Below are 23,632 nucleotides of genomic sequence, written 5' to 3'. Positions count from 1 at the left end.
GGAGAGCAAGAGGCCCAGTGTGCCCCTAGGTCGGCTCTGCCCCTTCCCACACAGGCGGCCAGCCCAGCAGCTGCCTGACAGACTCTGGCTCCCCCGAGCTCTCTGCCGGTGCAGGGGCCGGGAACAGACGTGTGCACGTGGTTCTGCCTTGGCCTGGGAGTGTGGTCCCCCTGCCTGGCCCCCAGGCTCAGGGGCAAGGGCCGGGAGAGAGCACCACCCCGAAGCGCTTTTCTCCCAGGCTCGGGAGCTTTGTGCGCGGCTGGCGGGAACAGCCGGCTAGAGTGCTTGCAAAGCGACCTTTGGAGGCACTCGGGGAGGTCTTCCAGCGGGAGAGGGCCGGTTGTGCTCAGAGGCCCCACAGGCCAGGGGCAGGACCCAGCAGGGCCCCTGCCCCTGGCCAGCCTTGCCCAGACCTTCCTGGCCTCCGGGGGTACTGCCCCAGCAAGGGGCAGGCTGCGGGGACTGGGTCCAGACATGCCCGGGCGCCTCCCCAGGCTCATCCCCGCTGGTGCCTTTCCCCTGGGCCTAGGCCTCGTTTGAGGCCTCCTTGGAGAGGAGGTTGCTGCCAGGGGCTGTCTCCACACTGCAAGGTGCTGGAGCTCAGAGGGCCTCGACAGAGGGAAGGGACCAGCAAGGGGCTGGATGCCCAAGACCTCTTTGGCCCAGCAGCCTCAGGGCAGCAGGGAGAGCAAGAGGCCCAGTGTGCCCCTAGGTCGGCTCTGCCCCTTCCCACACAGGCGGCCAGCCCAGCAGCTGCCTGACAGACTCTGGCTCCCCCGAGCTCTCTGCCGGTGCAGGGGGCAGGAACAGACGTGTGCATGTGGTTCTGCCTTGGCCTGGGAGTGTGGACCCCCTGCCTGGCCCCCAGGCTCAGGGGCAAGGGCCGGGAGAGAGCACCACCCCGAAGCGCTTTTCTCCCGGGCTCGGGAGCATTGTGCGCGGCTGGCGGGAACAGCCGGCGAGAGTGCTTGCAAAGCGGCCTTTGGAGGCAGCCGGGGAGGTCTTCCAGCGGGAGAGGGCCGGTTGTGCTCAGAGGCCCCACAGTCCAGGGGCAGGACCCAGCAGGGCCCCTGCCCCTGGCCAGCCTTGCCCAGACCTTCCTGGCCTCCGGGGGTACTGCCCCAGCAAGGGGCAGGCTGCGGGGACTGGGTCCAGACATGCCCGGGCGCCTCCCCAGGCTCATCCCCGCTGGTGCCTTTCCCCTGGGCCTAGGCCTCGCTTGAGGCCTCCTTGGAGAGGAGGTTGCTGCCAGGGGCTGTCTCCACACTGCAAGGTGCTGGAGCTCAGAGGGCCTCGTCAGAGGGAAGGGACCAGCAAGGGGCTGGATGCCCAAGACCTCTTTGGCCCAGCAGCCTCAGGGCAGCAGGGAGAGCAAGAGGCCCAGTGTGCCCCTAGGTCGGCTCTGCCCCTTCCCACACAGGCGGCCAGCCCAGCAGCTGCCTGACAGACTCTGGCTCCCCCGAGCTCTCTGCCGGTGCAGGGGGCAGGAACAGACGTGTGCATGTGGTTCTTCCTTGGCCTGGGAGGGTGGACCCCCTGCCTGGCCCCCAGGCTCAGGGGAAAGGGCCGGGAGAGAGCACCACCCCGAAGCGCTTTTCTCCCGGGCTCGGGAGCATTGGGCGCGGCTGGCGGGAACAGCCGGCGAGAGTGCTTACAAAGCGGCCTTTGGAGGCAGCCGGGGAGGTCTTCCAGCGGGAGAGGGCCGGTTGTGCTCAGAGGCCCCACAGGCCAGGGGCAGGACCCAGCAAGGCCTCTGCCCCTGGACATTCTTGCCCAGACCTTCCTGGCCTCCGGGGGTACTGCCCCAGCAAGGGGCAGGCTGCGGGGCCTGGGTCCAGATATGCCCGGGCGCCTCCCCAGGCTCATCCCCGCTGGTGCCTTTCCCCTGGGCCTAGGCCTCGCTTGAGGCCTCCTTGGAGAGGAGGTTACTGGCAGGGGCTGTCTCCACACTGCAAGGTGCTGGAGCTCAGAGGGCCTCGTCTGAGGGAAGGGACCAGCAAGGGACTGGATGCCCAAGACCTCTTTGGCCCAGCAGCCTCAGGGCAGCAGGGAGAGCAAGAGGCCCAGTGTGCCCCTAGGTCGGCTCTGCCCCTTCCCACACAGGCGGCCAGCCCAGCAGCTGCCTGACAGACTCTGGCTCCCCCGAGCTCTCTGCCAGTGCAGGGGGCAGGAACAGACGTGTGCATGTGGTTCTGCCTTGGCCTGGGAGTGTGGACCCCCTGCCTGGCCCCCAGGCTCAGGGGCAAGGGCCGGGAGAGAGCACCACCCCGAAGCACTTTTCTCCCGGGCTCGGGAGCATTGTGCGCGGCTGGCGGGAACAGCCGGCGAGAGTGCTTGCAAAGCGGCCTTTGGAGGCAGCCGGGGAGGTCTTCCAGCGGGAGAGGGCCGGTTGTGCTCAGAGGCCCCACAGGCCAGGGGCAGGACCCAGCAGGGCCCCTGCCCCTGGCCAGCCTTGCCCAGACCTTCCTGGCCTCCGGGGGTACTGCCCCAGCAAGGGGCAGGCTGCGGGGACTGGGTCCAGACATGCCCGGGCGCCTCCCCAGGCTCATCCCCGCTGGTGCCTTTCCCCTGGGCCTAGGCCTTGCTTGAGGCCTCCTTGGAGAGGAGGTTGCTGGCAGGGGCTGTCTCCACACTGCAAGGTGCTGGAGCTCAGAGGGCCTCGTCAGAGGGAAGGGACCAGCAAGGGGCTGGATGCCCAAGACCTCTTTGGCCCAGCAGCCTCAGGGCAGCAGGGAGAGCAAGAGGCCCAGTGTGCCCCTAGGTCGGCTCTGCCCCTTCCCACACAGGCGGCCAGCCCAGCAGCTGCCTGACAGACTCTGGCTCCCCCGAGCTCTCTGCCGGTGCAGGGGCCGGGAACAGACGTGTGCACGTGGTTCTGCCTTGGCCTGGGAGTGTGGTCCCCCTGCCTGGCCCCCAGGCTCAGGGGCAAGGGCCGGGAGAGAGCACCACCCCGAAGCGCTTTTCTCCCAGGCTCGGGAGCTTTGTGCGCGGCTGGCGGGAACAGCCGGCTAGAGTGCTTGCAAAGCGACCTTTGGAGGCACTCGGGGAGGTCTTCCAGCGGGAGAGGGCCGGTTGTGCTCAGAGGCCCCACAGGCCAGGGGCAGGACCCAGCAGGGCCCCTGCCCCTGGCCAGCCTTGCCCAGACCTTCCTGGCCTCCGGGGGTACTGCCCCAGCAAGGGGCAGGCTGCGGGGACTGGGTCCAGACATGCCCGGGCGCCTCCCCAGGCTCATCCCCGCTGGTGCCTTTCCCCTGGCCTAGGCCTCGCTTGAGGCCTCCTTGGAGAGGAGGTTGCTGGCAGGGGCTGTCTCCACACTGCAAGGTGCTGGAGCTCAGAGGGCCTCGTCAGAGGGAAGGGACCAGCAAGGGGCTGGATGCCCAAGACCTCTTTGGCCCAGCAGCCTCAGGGCAGCAGGGAGAGCAAGAGGCCCAGTGTGCCCCTAGGTCGGCTCTGCCCCTTCCCACACAGGCGGCCAGCCCAGCAGCTGCCTGACAGACTCTGGCTCCCCCGAGCTCTCTGCCGGTGCAGGGGGCAGGAACAGACGTGTGCATGTGGTTCTGCCTTGGCCTGGGAGTGTGGACCCCCTGCCCTGCCCCCAGGCTCAGGGGAAAGGGCCGGGAGAGAGCACCACCCCGAAGCGCTTTTCTCCCGGGCTCGGGAGCATTGGGCGCGGCTGGCGGGAACAGCCGGCGAGAGTGCTTACAAAGCGGCCTTTGGAGGCAGCCGGGGAGGTCTTCCAGCGGGAGAGGGCCGGTTGTCCTCAGAGGCCCCACAGGCCAGGGGCAGGACCCAGCAGGGCCCCTGCCCCTGGCCAGCCTTGCCCAGACCTTCCTGGCCTCCGGGGGTACTGCCCCAGCAAGGGGCAGGCTGCGGGGACTGGGTCCAGACATGCCCGGGCGCCTCCCCAGGCTCATCCCCGCTGGTGCCTTTCCCCTGGCCTAGGCCTCGCTTGAGGCCTCCTTGGAGAGGAGGTTGCTGGCAGGGGCTGTCTCCACACTGCAAGGTGCTGGAGCTCAGAGGGCCTCGTCAGAGGGAAGGGACCAGCAAGGGGCTGGATGCCCAAGACCTCTTTGGCCCAGCAGCCTCAGGGCAGCAGGGAGAGCAAGAGGCCCAGTGTGCCCCTAGGTCGGCTCTGCCCCTTCCCACACAGGCGGCCAGCCCAGCAGCTGCCTGACAGACTCTGGCTCCCCCGAGCTCTCTGCCGGTGCAGGGGGCAGGAACAGACGTGTGCATGTGGTTCTGCCTTGGCCTGGGAGTGTGGACCCCCTGCCCTGCCCCCAGGCTCAGGGGAAAGGGCCGGGAGAGAGCACCACCCCGAAGCGCTTTTCTCCCGGGCTCGGGAGCATTGGGCGCGGCTGGCGGGAACAGCCGGCGAGAGTGCTTACAAAGCGGCCTTTGGAGGCAGCCGGGGAGGTCTTCCAGCGGGAGAGGGCCGGTTGTCCTCAGAGGCCCCACAGGCCAGGGGCAGGACCCAGCAAGGCCTCTGCCCCTGGCCATTCTTGCCCAGACCTTCCTGGCCTCCGGGGGTACTGCCCCAGCAAGGGGCAGGCTGCGGGGCCTGGGTCCAGATATGCCCGGGCGCCTCCCCAGGCTCATCCCCGCTGGTGCCTTTCCCCTGGGCCTAGGCCTCGCTTGAGGCCTCCTTGGAGAGGAGGTTACTGGCAGGGGCTGTCTCCACACTACAAGGTGCTGGAGCTCAGAGGGCCTCGTCAGAGGGAAGGGACCAGCAAGGGGCTGGATGCCCAAGACCTCTTTGGCCCAGCAGGCTCAGGGTAGCAGGGAGAGCAAGAGGCCCAGTGTGCCCCTAGGTCGGCTCTGCCCCTTCCCACACAGGCGGCCAGCCCAGCAGCTGCCTGACAGACTCTGGCTCCCCCGAGCTCTCTGCCGGTGCAGGGGGCAGGAACAGACGTGTGCATGTGGTTCTGCCTTGGCCTGGGAGTGTGGACCCCCTGCCTGGCCCCCAGGCTCAGGGGCAAGGGCCGGGAGAGAGCACCACCCCGAAGCACTTTTCTCCCGGGCTCGGGAGCATTGTGCGCGGCTGGCGGGAACAGCCGGCGAGAGTGCTTGCAAAGCGGCCTTTGGAGGCAGCCGGGGAGGTCTTCCAGCGGGAGAGGGCCGGTTGTGCTCAGAGGCCCCACAGGCCAGGGGCAGGACCCAGCAGGGCCCCTGCCCCTGGCCAGCCTTGCCCAGACCTTCCTGGCCTCCGGGGGTACTGCCCCAGCAAGGGGCAGGCTGCGGGGACTGGGTCCAGACATGCCCGGGCGCCTCCCCAGGCTCATCCCCGCTGGTGCCTTTCCCCTGGGCCTAGGCCTTGCTTGAGGCCTCCTTGGAGAGGAGGTTGCTGCCAGGGGCTGTCTCCACACTTCAAGGTGCTGGAGCTCAGAGGGCCTCGTCAGAGGGAAGGGACCAGCAAGGGGCTGGATGCCCAAGACCTCTTTGGCCCAGCAGCCTCAGGGCAGCAGGGAGAGCAAGAGGCCCAGTGTGCCCCTAGGTCGGCTCTGCCCCTTCCCACACAGGCGGCCAGCCCAGCAGCTGCCTGACAGACTCTGGCTCCCCCGAGCTCTCTGCCGGTGCAGGGGCCGGGAACAGACGTGTGCATGTGGTTCTGCCTTGGCCTGGGAGTGTGGACCCCCTGCCTGACCCCCAGGCTCAGGAGCAAGGGCCGGGAGAGAGCACCACCCCGAAGCGCTTTTCTCCCGGGCTCGGGAGCATTGTGCGCGGCTGGCGGGAACAGCCGGCGAGAGTGCTTGCAAAGCGGCCTTTGGAGGCAGCCGGGGAGGTCTTCCAGCGGGAGAGGGCCGGTTGTGCTCAGAGGCCCCACAGGCCAGGGGCAGGACCCAGCAGGGCCCCTGCCCCTGGCCAGCCTTGCCCAGACCTTCCTGGCCTCCGGGGGGTACTGCCCCAGCAAGGGGCAGGCTGCGGGGACTGGGTCCAGACATGCCCGGGCGCCTCCCCAGGCTCATCCCCGCTGGTGCCTTTCCCCTGGGCCTAGGCCTCGCTTGAGGCCTCCTTGGAGAGGAGGTTGCTGGCAGGGGCTGTCTCCACACTGCAAGGTGCTGGAGCTCAGAGGGCCTCGTCAGAGGGAAGGGACCAGCAAGGGGCTGGATGCCCAAGACCTCTTTGGCCCAGCAGCCTCAGGGCAGCAGGGAGAGCAAGAGGCCCAGTGTGCCCCTAGGTCGGCTCTGCCCCTTCCCACACAGGCGGCCAGCCCAGCAGCTGCCTGACAGACTCTGGCTCCCCCGAGCTCTCTGCCGGTGCAGGGGGCAGGAACAGACGTGTGCATGTGGTTCTGCCTTGGCCTGGGAGTGTGGACCCCCTGCCTGGCCCCCAGGCTCAGGGGCAAGGGCCGGGAGAGAGCACCACCCCGAAGCACTTTTCTCCCGGGCTCGGGAGCATTGTGCGCGGCTGGCGGGAACAGCCGGCGAGAGTGCTTGCAAAGCGGCCTTTGGAGGCAGCCGGGGAGGTCTTCCAGCGGGAGAGGGCCGGTTGTGCTCAGAGGCCCCACAGGCCAGGGGCAGGACCCAGCAGGGCCCCTGCCCCTGGCCAGCCTTGCCCAGACCTTCCTGGCCTCCGGGGGTACTGCCCCAGCAAGGGGCAGGCTGCGGGGACTGGGTCCAGACATGCCCGGGCGCCTCCCCAGGCTCATCCCCGCTGGTGCCTTTCCCCTGGGCCTAGGCCTCGCTTGAGGCCTCCTTGGAGAGGAGGTTGCTGGCAGGGGCTGTCTCCACACTGCAAGGTGCTGGAGCTCAGAGGGCCTCGTCAGAGGGAAGGGACCAGCAAGGGGCTGGATGCCCAAGACCTCTTTGGCCCAGCAGCCTCAGGGCAGCAGGGAGAGCAAGAGGCCCAGTGTGGCCCTAGGTCGGCTCTGCCCCTTCCCACACAGGCGGCCAGCCCAGCAGCTGCCTGACAGACTCTGGCTCCCCCGAGCTCTCTGCCGGTGCAGGGGGCAGGAACAGACGTGTGCATGTGGTTCTGCCTTGGCCTGGGAGTGTGGGCCCCCCTGCCTGGCCCCCAGGCTCAGGGGCAAGGGCCGGGAGAGAGCACCACCCCGAAGCACTTTTCTCCCGGGCTCGGGAGCATTGTGCGCGGCTGGCGGGAACAGCCGGCGAGAGTGCTTGCAAAGCGGCCTTTGGAGGCAGCCGGGGAGGTCTTCCAGCGGGAGAGGGCCGGTTGTGCTCAGAGGCCCCACAGGCCAGGGGCAGGACCCAGCAGGGCCCCTGCCCCTGGCCAGCCTTGCCCAGACCTTCCTGGCCTCCGGGGTTACTGCCCCAGCAAGGGGCAGGCTGCGGGGACTGGGTCCAGACATGCCCGGGCGCCTCCCCAGGCTCATCCCCGCTGGTGCCTTTCCCCTGGGCCTAGGCCTTGCTTGAGGCCGCCTTGGAGAGGAGGTTGCTGCCAGGGGCTGTCTCCACACTGCAAGGTGCTGGAGCTCAGAGGGCCTCGTCAGACGGAAGGGACCAGCAAGGGGCTGGATGCCCAAGACCTCTTTGGCCCAGCAGCCTCAGGGCAGCAGGGAGAGCAAGAGGCCCAGTGTGCCCCTAGGTCGGCTCTGCCCCTTCCCACACAGGCGGCCAGCCCAGCAGCTGCCTGACAGACTCTGGCTCCCCCGAACTCTCTGATGGTGCATGGGGCAGGAACAGACGTGTGCATGTGGTTCTGCCTTGGCCTGGGAGTGTGGACCCCCTGCCTGGCCCCCAGGCTCAGGGGCAAGGGCCGGGAGAGAGCACCACCCCGAAGCACTTTTCTCCCGGGCTCGGGAGCATTGTGCGCGGCTGGCGGGAACAGCCGGCGAGAGTGCTTGCAAAGCGGCCTTTGGAGGCAGCCGGGGAGGTCTTCCAGCGGGAGAGGGCCGGTTGTGCTCAGAGGCCCCACAGGCCAGGGGCAGGACCCAGCAGGGCCCCTGCCCCTGGCCAGCCTTGCCCAGATATTCCTGGCCTCCGGGGGTACTGCCCCAGCAAGGGGCAGGCTGCGGGGACTGGGTCCAGACATGCCCGGGCGCCTCCCCAGGCTCATCCCCGCTGGTGCCTTTCCCCTGGGCCTAGGCCTTGCTTGAGGCGTCCTTGTAGAGGAGGTTGCTGCCAGGGGCTGTCTCCAAACTGCAAGGTGCTGGAGCTCAGAGGGCCTCGTCAGAGGGAAGGGACCAGCAAGGGGCTGGATGCCCAAGACCTCTTTGGCCCAGCAGCCTCAGGGCAGCAGGGAGAGCAAGAGGCCCAGTGTGCCCCTAGGTCGGCTCTGCCCCTTCCCACACAGGCGGCCAGCATAGCAGCTGCCTGACAGAGTCTGGCTCCCCCGAGCTCTCTGCCGGTGCAGGGGCCAGGAACAGACGTGTGCATGTGGTTCTGCCTTGGCCTGGGAGTGTGGTCCCCCTGCCTGGCCCCCAGGCTCAGGGGTAAGGGCCGGGAGAGAGCACCACCCCGAAGCGCTTTTCTCCCGGGCTCGGGAGCATTGTGCGCGGCTGGCGGGAACAGCCGGCGAGAGTGCTTGCAAAGCGGCCTTTGGAGGCAGCCGGGGAGGTCTTCCAGCGGGAGAGGGCCGGTTGTGCTCAGAGGCCCCACAGGCCAGGGGCAGGACCCAGCAGGGCCCCTGCCCCTGGCCAGCCTTGCCCAGACCTTCCTGGCCTCCGGGGGTACTGCCCCAGCAAGGGGCAGGCTGCGGGGACTGGGTCCAGACATGCCCGGGCGCCTCCCCAGGCTCATCCCCGCTGGTGCCTTTCCCCTGGGCCTAGGCCTCGCTTGAGGCCTCCTTGGAGAGGAGGTTGCTGCCAGGGGCTGTCTCCACACTGCAAGGTGCTGGAGCTCAGAGGGCCTCGTCAGAGGGAAGGGACCAGCAAGGGGCTGGATGCCCAAGACCTCTTTGGCCCAGCAGCCTCAGGGCAGCAGGGAGAGCAAGAGGCCCAGTGTGCCCCTAGGTCGGCTCTGCCCCTTCCCACACCGGCGGCCCGCCCAGCAGCTGCCGGACAGACTCTGGCTCCCCCGAGCTCTCTGCCGGTGCAGGGCGCAGGAACAGACGTGTGCATGTGGTTCTGCCTTGGGCTGGGAGTGTGGACCCCCTGCCTGGCCCCCAGGCTCAGGGGCAAGGGCCGGGAGAGAGCACCACCCCGAAGCGCTTTTCTCCCGGGCTTGGGAGCATTGTGGGCGGCTGGCGGGAACAGCCGGCGAGAGTGCTTGCAAAGCGGCCTTTGGAGGCAGCCGGGGAGGTCTTCCAGCGGGAGAGGGCCGGTTGTGCTCAGAGGCCCCACAGGCCAGGGGCAGGACCCAGCAGGGCCCGTGCCCCTGTCCAGCCTTCCCCAGACCTTCCTGGCCTCCGGGGGTACTGCCCCAGCAAGGGGCAGGCTGCGGGGACTGGGTCCAGACATGCCCGGGCGCCTCCCCAGGCTCATCCCCGCTGGTGCCTTTCCCCTGGGCCTAGGCCTCGGTTGAGGCCTCCTTGGAGAGGAGTTTGCTGCCAGGGGCTGTCTCCACACTGCAAGGTGCTGGAGCTCAGAGGGCCTCGTCAGAGGGAAGGGACCAGCAAGGGGCTGGATGCCCAAGACCTCTTTGGCCCAGCAGCCTCAGGGCAGCAGGGAGAGCAAGAGGCCCAGTGTGCCCCTAGGTCGGCTCTGCGCCTTCCCACACAGGCGGCCAGCCCAGCAGCTGCCTGACAGACTCTGGCTCCCCCGAGCTCTCTGCCAGTGCAGGGGGCAGGAACAGACGTGTGCACGTGGTTCTGCCTTGGCCTGGGAGTGTGGACCCCCTGCCTGGCCCCCAGGCTCAGGAGCAAGGGCCGGGAGAGAGCACCATCCCGAAGCGCTTTTCTCCCGGGCTCGGGAGCATTGTGCGCGGCTGGCGGGAACAGCCGGCGAGAGTGCTTGCAAAGCGGCCTTTGGAGGCAGCCGGGGAGGTCTTCCAGCGGGAGAGGGCCGGTTGTGCTCAGAGGCCCCACAGGCCAGGGGCAGGACCCAGCAGGGCCCCTGCCCCTGGCCAGCCTTGCCCAGATATTCCTGGCCTCCGGGGGTACTGCCCCAGCAAGGGGCAGGCTGCGGGGACTGGGTCCAGACATGCCCGGGCGCCTCCCCAGGCTCATCCCCGCTGGTGCCTTTCCCCTGGGCCTAGGCCTTGCTTGAGGCGTCCTTGTAGAGGAGGTTGCTGCCAGGGGCTGTCTCCACACTGCAAGGTGCTGGAGCTCAGAGGGCCTCGTCAGAGGGAAGGGACCAGCAAGGGGCTGGATGCCCAAGACCTCTTTGGCCCAGCAGCCTCAGGGCAGCAGGGAGAGCAAGAGGCCCAGTGTGCCCCTAGGTCGGCTCTGCCCCTTCCCACAAAGGCGGCCAGCATAGCAGCTGCCTGACAGACTCTGGCTCCCCCGAGCTCTCTGCCGGTGCAGGGTGCAGGAACAGACGTGTGCATGTGGTTCTGCCTTGGCCTGGGAGTGTGGACCCCCTGCCTGGCCCCCAGGCTCAGGGGCAAGGGCCGGGAGAGAGCACCACCCCGAAGCACTTTTCTCCCGGGCTCGGGAGCATTGTGCGCGGCTGGCGGGAACAGCCGGCGAGAGTGCTTGCAAAGCGGCCTTTGGAGGCAGCCGGGGAGGTCTTCCAGCGGGAGAGGGCCGGTTGTGCTCAGAGGCCCCACAGGCCAGGGGCAGGACCCAGCAGGGCCCCTGCCCCTGGCCAGCCTTGCCCAGACCTTCCTGGCCTCCGGGGGTACTGCCCCAGCAAGGGGCAGGCTGCGGGGACTGGGTCCAGACATGCCCGGGCGCCTCCCCAGGCTCATCCCCGCTGGTGCCTTTCCCCTGGGCCTAGGCCTTGCTTGAGGCCGCCTTGGAGAGGAGGTTGCTGGCAGGGGCTGTCTCCACACTGCAAGGTGCTGGAGCTCAGAGGGCCTCGTCAGAGAGAAGGGACCAGCAAGGGGCTGGATGCCCAAGACCTCTTTGGCCCAGCAGCCTCAGGGCAGCAGGGAGAGCAAGAGGCCCAGTGTGCCCCTAGGTCGGCTCTGCCCCTTCCCACACAGGCGGCCAGCCCAGCAGCTGCCTGACAGACTCTGGCTCCCCCGAGCTCTCTGCCGGTGTAGGGGCCGGGAACAGACGTGTGCATGTGGTTCTGCCTTGGCCTGGGAGTGTGGACCCCCTGCCTGGCCCCCAGGCTCAGGGGCAAGGGCCGGGAGAGAGCACCACCCCGAAGCGCTTTTCTCCCGGGCTCGGGAGCATTGTGCGCGGCTGGCGGGAACAGCCAGCGAGAGTGCTTGCAAAGCGGCCTTTGGAGGCAGCCGGGGAGGTCTTCCAGCGGGAGAGGGCCGGTTGTGCTCAGAGGCCCCACAGGCCAGGGGCAGGACCCAGCAGGGCCCCTGCCCCTGGCCAGCCTTGCCCAGACCTTCCTGGCCTCCGGGGGTGCTGCCCCAGCAAGGGGCAGGCTGCGGGGACTGGGTCCAGACATGCCCGGGCGCCTCCCCAGGCTCATCCCCGCTGGTGCCTTTCCCCTGGGCCTAGGCCTCGCTTGAGGCCTCCTTGGAGAGGAGGTTGCTGGCAGGGGATGTCTCCACACTGCAAGGTGCTGGAGCTCAGAGGGCCTCGTCAGAGGGAAGGGACCAGCAAGGGGCTGGATGCCCAAGACCTCTTTGGCCCAGCAGCCTCAGGGCAGCAGGGAGAGCAAGAGGCCCAGTGTGCCCCTAGGTCGGCTCTGCCCCTTCCCACACAGGCGGCCAGCCCAGCAGCTGCCTGACAGACTCTGGCTCCCCCGAGCTCTCTGCCGGTGCAGGGGCCGGGAACAGACGTGTGCATGTGGTTCTGCCTTGGCCTGGGAGTGTGGTCCCCCTGCCTGGCCCCCAGGCTCAGGGACAAGGGCCGGGAGAGAGCACCACCCCGAAGCGCTTTTCTCCCAGGCTCGGGAGCTTTGTGCGCGGCTGGCGGGAACAGCCGGCGAGAGTGCTTGCAAAGCGGCCTTTGCAGGCAGCCGGGGAGGTCTTCCAGCGGGAGAGGGCCGGTTGTGCTCAGAGGCCCCACAGGCCAGGGGCAGGACCCAGCAGGGCCCCTGCCCCTGGCCAGCATTGCCCAGACCTTCCTGGCCTCCGGGGGTACTGCCCCAGCAAGGGGCAGGCTGCGGGGACTGGGTCCAGACATGCCCGGGCGCCTCCCCAGACTCATCCCCGCTGGTGCCTTTCCCCTGGGCCTAGGCCTCGCTTGAGGCCTCCTTGGAGAGGAGGTTGCTGGCAGGGGCTGTCTCCACACTGCAAGGTGCTGGAGCTCAGTGGGCCTCGTCAGAGGGAAGGGACCAGCAAGGGGCTGGATGCCAGACCTCTTTGGCCCAGCAGCCTCAGGGCAGCAGGGAGAGCAAGAGGCCCAGTGTGCCCCTAGGTCGGCTCTGCCCCTTCCCACACAGGCGGCCAGCCCAGCACCTGCCTGACAGACTCTGGCTCCCCCGAGCTCTCTGCCGGTGCAGGGGGCAGGAACAGACGTGTGCATGTGGTTCTGCCTTGGCCTGGGAGTGTGGACCCCCTGCCTGGCCCCCAGGCTCAGGGGCAAGGGCCGGGAGAGAGCACCACCCCGAAGCGCTTTTCTCCCGGGCTTGGGAGCATTGTGGGCGGCTGGCGGAAACAGCCGGCGAGAGTGCTTGCAAAGCTGCCTTTGGAGGCAGCCGGGGAGGTCTTCCAGCGGGAGAGGGCCGGTTGTGCTCAGAGGCCCCACAGGCCAGGGGCAGGACCCAGCAGGGCCCCTGCCCCTGGCCAGCCTTGCCCAGATATTCCTGGCCTCCGGGGGTACTGCCCCAGCAAGGGGCAGGCTGCGGGGACTGGGTCCAGACATGCCCGGGCGCCTCCCCAGGCTCATCCCCGCTGGTGCCTTTCCCCTGGGCCTAGGCCTTGCTTGAGGCGTCCTTGTAGAGGAGGTTGCTGCCAGGGGCTGTCTCCACACTGCAAGGTGCTGGAGCTCAGAGGGCCTCGTCAGAGGGAAGGGACCAGCAAGGGGCTGGATGCCCAAGACCTCTTTGGCCCAGCAGCCTCAGGGCAGCAGGGAGAGCAAGAGGCCCAGTGTGCCCCTAGGTCGGCTCTGCCCCTTCCCACAAAGGCGGCCAGCATAGCAGCTGCCTGACAGACTCTGGCTCCCCCGAGCTCTCTGCCGGTGCAGGGTGCAGGAACAGACGTGTGCATGTGGTTCTGCCTTGGCCTGGGAGTGTGGACCCCCTGCCTGGCCCCCAGGCTCAGGGGCAAGGGCCGGGAGAGAGCACCACCCCGAAGCACTTTTCTCCCGGGCTCGGGAGCATTGTGCGCGGCTGGCGGGAACAGCCGGCGAGAGTGCTTGCAAAGCGGCCTTTGGAGGCAGCCGGGGAGGTCTTCCAGCGGGAGAGGGCCGGTTGTGCTCAGAGGCCCCACAGGCCAGGGGCAGGACCCAGCAGGGCCCCTGCCCCTGGCCAGCCATGCCCAGACCTTCCTGGCCTCCGGGGGTACTGCCCCAGCAAGGGGCAGGCTGCGGGGACTGGGTCCAGACATGCCCGGGCGCCTCCCCAGGCTCATCCCCGCTGGTGCCTTTCCCCTGGGCCTAGGCCTTGCTTGAGGCCGCCTTGGAGAGGAGGTTGCTGGCAGGGGCTGTCTCCACACTGCAAGGTGCTGGAGCTCAGAGGGCCTCGTCAGAGAGAAGGGACCAGCAAGGGGCTGGATGCCCAAGACCTCTTTGGCCCAGCAGCCTCAGGGCAGCAGGGAGAGCAAGAGGCCCAGTGTGCCCCTAGGTCGGCTCTGCCCCTTCCCACACAGGCGGCCAGCCCAGCAGCTGCCTGACAGACTCTGGCTCCCCCGAGCTCTCTGCCGGTGCAGGGGGCAGGAACAGACGTGTGCATGTGGTTCTGCCTTGGCCTGGGAGTGTGGACCCCCTGCCTGGCCCCCAGGCTCAGGGGCAAGGGCCGGGAGAGAGCACCACCCCGAAGCGCTTTTCTCCCGGGCTCGGGAGCATTGTGCGCGGCTGGCGGGAACAGCCGGCGAGAGTGCTTGCAAAGCGGCCTTTGGAGGCAGCCGGGGAGGTCTTCCAGCGGGAGAGGGCCGGTTGTGCTCAGAGGCCCCACAGGCCAGGGGCAGGACCCAGCAGGGCCCCTGCCCCTGGCCAGCCTTGCCCAGACCTTCCTGGCCCCCGGGGGTGCTGCCCCAGCAAGGGGCAGGCTGCGGGGACTGGGTCCAGACATGCCCGGGCGCCTCCCCAGGCTCATCCCCGCTGGTGCCTTTCCCCTGTGCCTAGGCCTCGCTTGAGGCCTCCTTGGAGAGGAGGTTGCTGGCAGGGGCTGTGTCCACACTGCAAGGTGCTGGAGCTCAGAGGGCCTCGTCAGAGGGAAGGGACCAGCAAGGGGCTGGATGCCCAAGACCTCTTTGGCCCAGCAGCCTCAGGGCAGCAGGGAGAGCAAGAGGCCCAGTGTGCCCCTAGGTCGGCTCTGCCCCTTCCCACACAGGCGGCCAGCCCAGCAGCTGCCTGACAGACTCTGGCTCCCCCGAGCTCTCTGCCGGTGTAGGGGCCGGGAACAGACGTGTGCATGTGGTTCTGCCTTGGCCTGGGAGTGTGGACCCCCTGCCTGGCCCCCAGGCTCAGGGGCAAGGGCCGGGAGAGAGCACCACCCCGAAGCGCTTTTCTCCCGGGCTCGGGAGCATTGTGCGCGGCTGGCGGGAACAGCCGGCGAGAGTGCTTGCAAAGCGGCCTTTGGAGGCAGCCGGGGAGGTCTTCCAGCGGGAGAGGGCCGGTTGTGCTCAGAGGCCCCACAGGCCAGGGGCAGGACCCAGCAGGGCCCCTGCCCCTGGCCAGCCTTGCCCAGACCTTCCTGGCCTCCGGGGGTGCTGCCCCAGCAAGGGGCAGGCTGCGGGGACTGGGTCCAGACATGCCCGGGCGCCTCCCCAGGCTCATCCCCGCTGGTGCCTTTCCCCTGGGCCTAGGCCTCGCTTGAGGCCTCCTTGGAGAGGAGGTTGCTGGCAGGGGCTGTCTCCACACTGCAAGGTGCTGGAGCTCAGAGGGCCTCGTCAGAGGGAAGGGACCAGCAAGGGGCTGGATGCCCAAGACCTCTTTGGCCCAGCAGCCTCAGGGCAGCAGGGAGAGCAAGAGGCCCAGTGTGCCCCTAGGTCGGCTCTGCCCCTTCCCACACAGGCGGCCAGCCCAGCAGCTGCCTGACAGACTCTGGCTCCCCCGAGCTCTCTGCCGGTGCAGGGGCCGGGAACAGACGTGTGCATGTGGTTCTGCCTTGGCCTGGGAGTGTGGTCCCCCTGCCTGGCCCCCAGGCTCAGGGACAAGGGCCGGGAGAGAGCACCACCCCGAAGCGCTTTTCTCCCAGGCTCGGGAGCTTTGTGCGCGGCTGGCGGGAACAGCCGGCGAGAGTGCTTGCAAAGCGGCCTTTGGAGGCAGCCGGGGAGGTCTTCCAGCGGGAGAGGGCCGGTTGTGCTCAGAGGCCCCACAGGCCAGGGGCAGGACCCAGCAGGGCCCCTGCCCCTGGCCAGCATTGCCCAGACCTTCCTGGCCTCCGGGGGTACTGCCCCAGCAAGGGGCAGGCTGCGGGGACTGGGTCCAGACATGCCCGGGCGCCTCCCCAGACTCATCCCCGCTGGTGCCTTTCCCCTGGGCCTAGGCCTCGCTTGAGGCCTCCTTGGAGAGGAGGTTGCTGGCAGGGGCTGTCTCCACACTGCAAGGTGCTGGAGCTCAGTGGGCCTCGTCAGAGGGAAGGGACCAGCAAGGGGCTGGATGCCAGACCTCTTTGGCCCAGCAGCCTCAGGGCAGCAGGGAGAGCAAGAGGCCCAGTGTGCCCCTAGGTCGGCTCTGCCCCTTCCCACACAGGCGGCCAGCCCAGCACCTGCCTGACAGACTCTGGCTCCCCCGAGCTCTCTGCCGGTGCAGGGGGCAGGAACAGACGTGTGCATGTGGTTCTGCCTTGGCCTGGGAGTGTGGAGCCCCTGCCTGGCCCCCAGGCTCAGGGGCAAGGGCCGGGAGAGAGCACCACCCCGAAGCGCTTTTCTCCCGGGCTTGGGAGCATTGTGGGCGGCTGGCGGAAACAGCCGGCGAGAGTGCTTGCAAAGCTGCCTTTGGAGGCAGCCGGGGAGGTCTTCCAGCGGGAGAGGGCCGGTTGTGCTCAGAGGCCCCACAGGCCAGGGGCAGGACACAGCAGGGCCCGTGCCCCTGGCCAGCCTTGCCCAGACCTTCCTGGCCTCCGGGGGTACTGCCCCAGCAAGGGGCAGGCTGCGGGGACTGGGTCCAGACATGCCCGGGCGCCTCCCCAGGCTCATCCCCGCTGGTGCCTTTCCCCTGGGCCTAGGCCTCGGTTGAGGCCTCCTTGGAGAGGAGTTTGCTGCCAGGGGCTGTCTCCACACTGCAAGGTGCTGGAGCTCAGAGGGCCTCGTCAGAGGGAAGTGACCAGCAAGGGACTGGATGCCCAAGACCTCTTTGGCCCAGCAGCCTCAGGGCAGCAGGGAGAGCAAGAGGCCCAGTGTGCCCCTAGGTCGGCTCTGCCCCTTCCCACACCGGCAGCCCGCCCAGCAGCTGCCTGACAGACTCTGGCTCCCCCGAGCTCTCTGCCGGTGCAGGGGGCAGGAACAGACGTGTGCATGTGGTTCTGCCTTGGCCTGGGAGTGTGGACCCCCTGCCTGGCCCCCAGGCTCAGGGGCAAGGGCCGGGAGAGAGCACCACCCCGAAGCGCTTTTCTCCCGGGCTCGGGAGCATTGTGCGCGGCTGGCGGGAACAGCCGGCGAGAGTGCTTGCAAAGCGGCCTTTGGAGGCAGCCGGGGAGGTCTTCCAGCGGGAGAGGGCCGGTTGTGCTCAGAGGCCCCACAGGCCAGGGGCAGGACCCAGCAGGGCCCCTGCCCCTGGCCAGCCTTGCCCAGACCTTCCTGGCCTCCGGGAGTACTGCCCCAGCAAGGGGCAGGCTGCGGGGACTGGGTCCAGACATGCCCGGGCGCCTCCCCAAGCTCATCCCCGCTGGTGCCTTTCCCCTGGGCCTAGGCCTCGGTTGAGGCCTCCTTGGAGAGGAGGTTGCTGCCAGGGGCTGTCTCCACACTGCAAGGTGCTGGAGCTCAGAGGGCCTCGTCAGAGGGAAGGGACCAGCAAGGGGCTGGATGCCCAAGACCTCTTTGGCCCAGCAGCCTCAGGGCAGCAGGGAGAGCAAGAGGCCCAGTGTGCCCCTAGGTCGGCTCTGCCCCTTCCCACACCGGCGCCCCGCCCAGCAGCTGCCGGACAGACTCTGGCTCCCCCGAGCTCTCTGCCGGTGCAGGGGGCAGGAACAGACGTGTGCATGTGGTTCTGCCTTGGCCTGGCAGTGTGGACCCCCTGCCTGGCCCCCAGGCTCAGGGGCAAGGGCCGGGAGAGAGCACCACCCCGAAGCGCTTTTCTCCCGGGCTTGGGAGCATTGTGGGCGGCTGGCGGGAACAGCCGGCGAGAGTGCTTGCAAAGCGGCCTTTGGAGGCAGCCGGGGAGGTCTTCCAGCGGGAGAGGGCCGGTTGTGCTCAGAGGCCCCACAGGCCAGGGGCAGGACCCAGCAGGGCCCGTGCCCCTGGCCAGCCTTGCCCAGACCTTCCTGGCCTCCGGGGGTACTGCCCTAGCAAGGGGCAGGCTGCGGGGACTGGGTCCAGACATGCCCGGGCGCCTCCCCAGGCTCATCCCCGCTGGTGCCTTTCCCCTGGGCCTAGGCCTCGGTTGAGGCCTCCTTGGAGAGGAGTTTGCTGCCAGGGGCTGTCTCCACACTGCAAGGTGCTGGAGCTCAGAGGGCCTCGTCAGAGGGAAGGGACCAGCAAGGGGCTGGATGCCCAAGACCTCTTTGGCCCAGCAGCCTCAGGGCAGCAGGGAGAGCAAGAGGCCCAGTGTGCCCCTAGGTCGGCTCTGCCCCTTCCCACACAGGCGGCCAGCCCAGGAGCTGCCTGACAGACTCTGGCTCCCCCGAGCTCCCTGCCGGTGCAGGGGGCAGGAACAGACGTGTGCATGTGGTTCTGCCTTGGCCTGGGAGTGTGGACCCCCTGCCTGGCCCCCAGGCTCAGGGGCAAGGGCCGGGAGAGAGCACCACCCCGAAGCGCTTTTCTCCCGGGCTCGGGAGCATTGGGCGCGGCTGGCGGGAACAGCCGGCGAGAGTGCTTGCAAAGCGGCCTTTGGAGGCAGCCGGGGAGGTCTTCCAGCGGGAGAGGGCCGGTTGTGCTCAGAGGCCCCACAGGCCAGGGGCAGGACCCAGCAGGGCCTCTGCATCTGGCCAGGCTTGCCCAGACCTTCCTGGCCTCCGGGGGTACTGCCCCAGCAAGGGGCAGGCTGCGGGGACTGGGTCCAGACATGCCCGGGCGCCTCCCCATGCTCATCCCCGCTGGTGCCTTTCCCCTGGGCCTAGGCCTCGCTTGAGGCCTCCTTGGAGAGGAGGTTGCTGGCAGGGGCTGTCTCCACACTGCAAGGTGCTGGAGCTCAGAGGGCCTCGTCATAGGGAAGGGACCAGCAAGGGGCTGGATGCCCAAGACCTCTTTGGCCCAGCAGCCTCAGGGCAGCAGGGAGAGCAAGAGGCCCAGTGTGCCCCTAGGTCGGCTCTGCCCCTTCCCACACAGGCGGCCAGCCCAGCAGCTGCCTGACAGACTCTGGCTCCCCCGAACTCTCTGATGGTGCATGGGGCAGGAACAGACGTGTGCATGTGGTTCTGCCTTGGCCTGGGAGTGTGGACCCCCTGCCTGGCCCCCAGGCTCAGGGGCAAGGGCCGGGAGAGAGCACCACCCCGAAGCACTTTTCTCCCGGGCTCGGGAGCATTGTGCGCGGCTGGCGGGAACAGCCGGCGAGAGTGCTTGCAAAGCGGCCTTTGGAGGCAGCCGGGGAGGTCTTCCAGCGGGAGAGGGCCGGTTGTGCTCAGAGGCCCCACAGGCCAGGGGCAGGACCCAGCAGGGCCCCTGCCCCTGGCCAGCCTTGCCCAGATATTCCTGGCCTCCGGGGGTACTGCCCCAGCAAGGGGCAGGCTGCGGGGACTGGGTCCAGACATGCCCGGGCGCCTCCCCAGGCTCATCCCCGCTGGTGCCTTTCCCCTGGGCCTAGGCCTTGCTTGAGGCGTCCTTGTAGAGGAGGTTGCTGCCAGGGGCTGTCTCCAAACTGCAAGGTGCTGGAGCTCAGAGGGCCTCGTCAGAGGGAAGGGACCAGCAAGGGGCTGGATGCCCAAGACCTCTTTGGCCCAGCAGCCTCAGGGCAGCAGGGAGAGCAAGAGGCCCAGTGTGCCCCTAGGTCGGCTCTGCCCCTTCCCACACAGGCGGCCAGCATAGCAGCTGCCTGACAGAGTCTGGCTCCCCCGAGCTCTCTGCCGGTGCAGGGGCCAGGAACAGACGTGTGCATGTGGTTCTGCCTTGGCCTGGGAGTGTGGTCCCCCTGCCTGGCCCCCAGGCTCAGGGGTAAGGGCCGGGAGAGAGCACCACCCCGAAGCGCTTTTCTCCCGGGCTCGGGAGCATTGTGCGCGGCTGGCGGGAACAGCCGGCGAGAGTGCTTGCAAAGCGGCCTTTGGAGGCAGCCGGGGAGGTCTTCCAGCGGGAGAGGGCCGGTTGTGCTCAGAGGCCCCACAGGCCAGGGGCAGGACCCAGCAGGGCCCCTGCCCCTGGCCAGCCTTGCCCAGACCTTCCTGGCCTCCGGGGGTACTGCCCCAGCAAGGGGCAGGCTGCGGGGACTGGGTCCAGACATGCCCGGGCGCCTCCCCAGGCTCATCCCCGCTGGTGCCTTTCCCCTGGGCCTAGGCCTCGCTTGAGGCCTCCTTGGAGAGGAGGTTGCTGCCAGGGGCTGTCTCCACACTGCAAGGTGCTGGAGCTCAGAGGGCCTCGTCAGAGGGAAGGGACCAGCAAGGGGCTGGATGCCCAAGACCTCTTTGGCCCAGCAGCCTCAGGGCAGCAGGGAGAGCAAGAGGCCCAGTGTGCCCCTAGGTCGGCTCTGCCCCTTCCCACACCGGCGGCCCGCCCAGCAGCTGCCGGACAGACTCTGGCTCCCCCGAGCTCTCTGCCGGTGCAGGGCGCAGGAACAGACGTGTGCATGTGGTTCTGCCTTGGGCTGGGAGTGTGGACCCCCTGCCTGGCCCCCAGGCTCAGGGGCAAGGGCCGGGAGAGAGCACCACCCCGAAGCGCTTTTCTCCCGGGCTTGGGAGCATTGTGGGCGGCTGGCGGGAACAGCCGGCGAGAGTGCTTGCAAAGCGGCCTTTGGAGGCAGCCGGGGAGGTCTTCCAGCGGGAGAGGGCCGGTTGTGCTCAGAGGCCCCACAGGCCAGGGGCAGGACCCAGCAGGGCCCGTGCCCCTGTCCAGCCTTCCCCAGACCTTCCTGGCCTCCGGGGGTACTGCCCCAGCAAGGGGCAGGCTGCGGGGACTGGGTCCAGACATGCCCGGGCGCCTCCCCAGGCTCATCCCCGCTGGTGCCTTTCCCCTGGGCCTAGGCCTCGGTTGAGGCCTCCTTGGAGAGGAGTTTGCTGCCAGGGGCTGTCTCCACACTGCAAGGTGCTGGAGCTCAGAGGGCCTCGTCAGAGGGAAGGGACCAGCAAGGGGCTGGATGCCCAAGACCTCTTTGGCCCAGCAGCCTCAGGGCAGCAGGGAGAGCAAGAGGCCCAGTGTGCCCCTAGGTCGGCTCTGCGCCTTCCCACACAGGCGGCCAGCCCAGCAGCTGCCTGACAGACTCTGGCTCCCCCGAGCTCTCTGCCAGTGCAGGGGGCAGGAACAGACGTGTGCACGTGGTTCTGCCTTGGCCTGGGAGTGTGGACCCCCTGCCTGGCCCCCAGGCTCAGGAGCAAGGGCCGGGAGAGAGCACCATCCCGAAGCGCTTTTCTCCCGGGCTCGGGAGCATTGTGCGCGGCTGGCGGGAACAACCGGCGAGAGTGCTTGCAAAGCGGCCTTTGGAGGCAGCCGGGGAGGTCTTCCAGCGGGAGAGGGCCGGTTGTGCTCAGAGGCCCCACAGGCCAGGGGCAGGACCCAGCAGGGCCCCTGCCCCTGGCCAGCCTTGCCCAGATATTCCTGGCCTCCGGGGGTACTGCCCCAGCAAGGGGCAGGCTGCGGGGACTGGGTCCAGACATGCCCGGGCGCCTCCCCAGGCTCATCCCCGCTGGTGCCTTTCCCCTGGGCCTAGGCCTTGCTTGAGGCCGCCTTGGAGAGGAGGTTGCTGGCAGGGGCTGTCTCCACACTGCAAGGTGCTGGAGCTCAGAGGGCCTCGTCAGAGAGAAGGGACCAGCAAGGGGCTGGATGCCCAAGACCTCTTTGGCCCAGCAGCCTCAGGGCAGCAGGGAGAGCAAGAGGCCCAGTGTGCCCCTAGGTCGGCTCTGCCCCTTCCCACACAGGCGGCCAGCCCAGCAGCTGCCTGACAGACTCTGGCTCCCCCGAGCTCTCTGCCGGTGCAGGGGGCAGGAACAGACGTGTGCATGTGGTTCTGCCTTGGCCTGGGAGTGTGGACCCCCTGCCTGGCCCCCAGGCTCAGGGGCAAGGGCCGGGAGAGAGCACCACCCCGAAGCGCTTTTCTCCCGGGCTCGGGAGCATTGTGCGCGGCTGGCGGGAACAGCCGGCGAGAGTGCTTGCAAAGCGGCCTTTGGAGGCAGCCGGGGAGGTCTTCCAGCGGGAGAGGGCCGGTTGTGCTCAGAGGCCCCACAGGCCAGGGGCAGGACCCAGCAGGGCCCCTGCCCCTGGCCAGCCTTGCCCAGACCTTCCTGGCCTCCGGGGGTGCTGCCCCAGCAAGGGGCAGGCTGCGGGGACTGGGTCCAGACATGCCCGGGCGCCTCCCCAGGCTCATCCCCGCTGGTGCCTTTCCCCTGGGCCTAGGCCTCGCTTGAGGCCTCCTTGGAGAGGAGGTTGCTGGCAGGGGCTGTGTCCACACTGCAAGGTGCTGGAGCTCAGAGGGCCTCGTCAGAGGGAAGGGACCAGCAAGGGGCTGGATGCCCAAGACCTCTTTGGTCCAGCAGCCTCAGGGCAGCAGGGAGAGCAAGAGGCCCAGTGTGCCCCTAGGTCGGCTCTGCCCCTTCCCACACAGGCGGCCAGCCCAGCAGCTGCCTGACAGACTCTGGCTCCCCCGAGCTCTCTGCCGGTGTAGGGGCCGGGAACAGACGTGTGCATGTGGTTCTGCCTTGGCCTGGGAGTGTGGACCCCCTGCCTGGCCCCCAGGCTCAGGGGCAAGGGCCGGGAGAGAGCACCACCCCGAAGCGCTTTTCTCCCGGGCTCGGGAGCATTGGGCGCGGCTGGCGGGAACAGCCGGCGAGAGTGCTTGCAAAGCGGCCTTTGGAGGCAGCCGGGGAGGTCTTCCAGCGGGAGAGGGCCGGTTGTGCTCAGAGGCCCCACAGGCCAGGGGCAGGACCCAGCAGGGCCCCTGCCCCTGGCCAGCCTTGCCCAGACCTTCCTGGCCTCCGGGGGTGCTGCCCCAGCAAGGGGCAGGCTGCGGGGACTGGGTCCAGACATGCCCGGGCGCCTCCCCAGGCTCATCCCCGCTGGTGCCTTTCCCCTGGGCCTAGGCCTCGCTTGAGGCCTCCTTGGAGAGGAGGTTGCTGGCAGGGGCTGTCTCCACACTGCAAGGTGCTGGAGCTCAGAGGGCCTCGTCAGAGGGAAGGGACCAGCAAGGGGCTGGATGCCCAAGACCTCTTTGGCCCAGCAGCCTCAGGGCAGCAGGGAGAGCAAGAGGCCCAGTGTGCCCCTAGGTCGGCTCTGCCCCTTCCCACACAGGCGGCCAGCCCAGCAGCTGCCTGACAGACTCTGGCTCCCCCGAGCTCTCTGCCGGTGCAGGGGCCGGGAACAGACGTGTGCATGTGGTTCTGCCTTGGCCTGGGAGTGTGGTCCCCCTGCCTGGCCCCCAGGCTCAGGGACAAGGGCCGGGAGAGAGCACCACCCCGAAGCGCTTTTCTCCCAGGCTCGGGAGCTTTGTGCGCGGCTGGCGGGAACAGCCGGCGAGAGTGCTTGCAAAGCGGCCTTTGGAGGCAGCCGGGGAGGTCTTCCAGCGGGAGAGGGCCGGTTGTGCTCAGAGGCCCCACAGGCCAGGGGCAGGACCCAGCAGGGCCCCTGCCCCTGGCCAGCATTGCCCAGACCTTCCTGGCCTCCGGGGGTACTGCCCCAGCAAGGGGCAGGCTGCGGGGACTGGGTCCAGACATGCCCGGGCGCCTCCCCAGACTCATCCCCGCTGGTGCCTTTCCCCTGGGCCTAGGCCTCGCTTGAGGCCTCCTTGGAGAGGAGGTTGCTGGCAGGGGCTGTCTCCACACTGCAAGGTGCTGGAGCTCAGTGGGCCTCGTCAGAGGGAAGGGACCAGCAAGGGGCTGGATGCCAGACCTCTTTGGCCCAGCAGCCTCAGGGCAGCAGGGAGAGCAAGAGGCCCAGTGTGCCCCTAGGTCGGCTCTGCCCCTTCCCACACAGGCGGCCAGCCCAGCACCTGCCTGACAGACTCTGGCTCCCCCGAGCTCTCTGCCGGTGCAGGGGGCAGGAACAGACGTGTGCATGTGGTTCTGCCTTGGCCTGGGAGTGTGGACCCCCTGCCTGGCCCCCAGGCTCAGGGGCAAGGGCCGGGAGAGAGCACCACCCCGAAGCGCTTTTCTCCCGGGCTTGGGAGCATTGTGGGCGGCTGGCGGAAACAGCCGGCGAGAGTGCTTGCAAAGCTGCCTTTGGAGGCAGCCGGGGAGGTCTTCCAGCGGGAGAGGGCCGGTTGTGCTCAGAGGCCCCACAGGCCAGGGGCAGGACACAGCAGGGCCCGTGCCCCTGGCCAGCCTTGCCCAGACCTT

The sequence above is a fragment of the Cervus elaphus genome, unplaced genomic scaffold (assembly GCF_910594005.1).
Source record: "Cervus elaphus unplaced genomic scaffold, mCerEla1.1, whole genome shotgun sequence".
Taxonomy (NCBI): domain Eukaryota; kingdom Metazoa; phylum Chordata; class Mammalia; order Artiodactyla; family Cervidae; genus Cervus; species Cervus elaphus.
Note: the sequence above shows the minus strand (reverse complement) of the source record.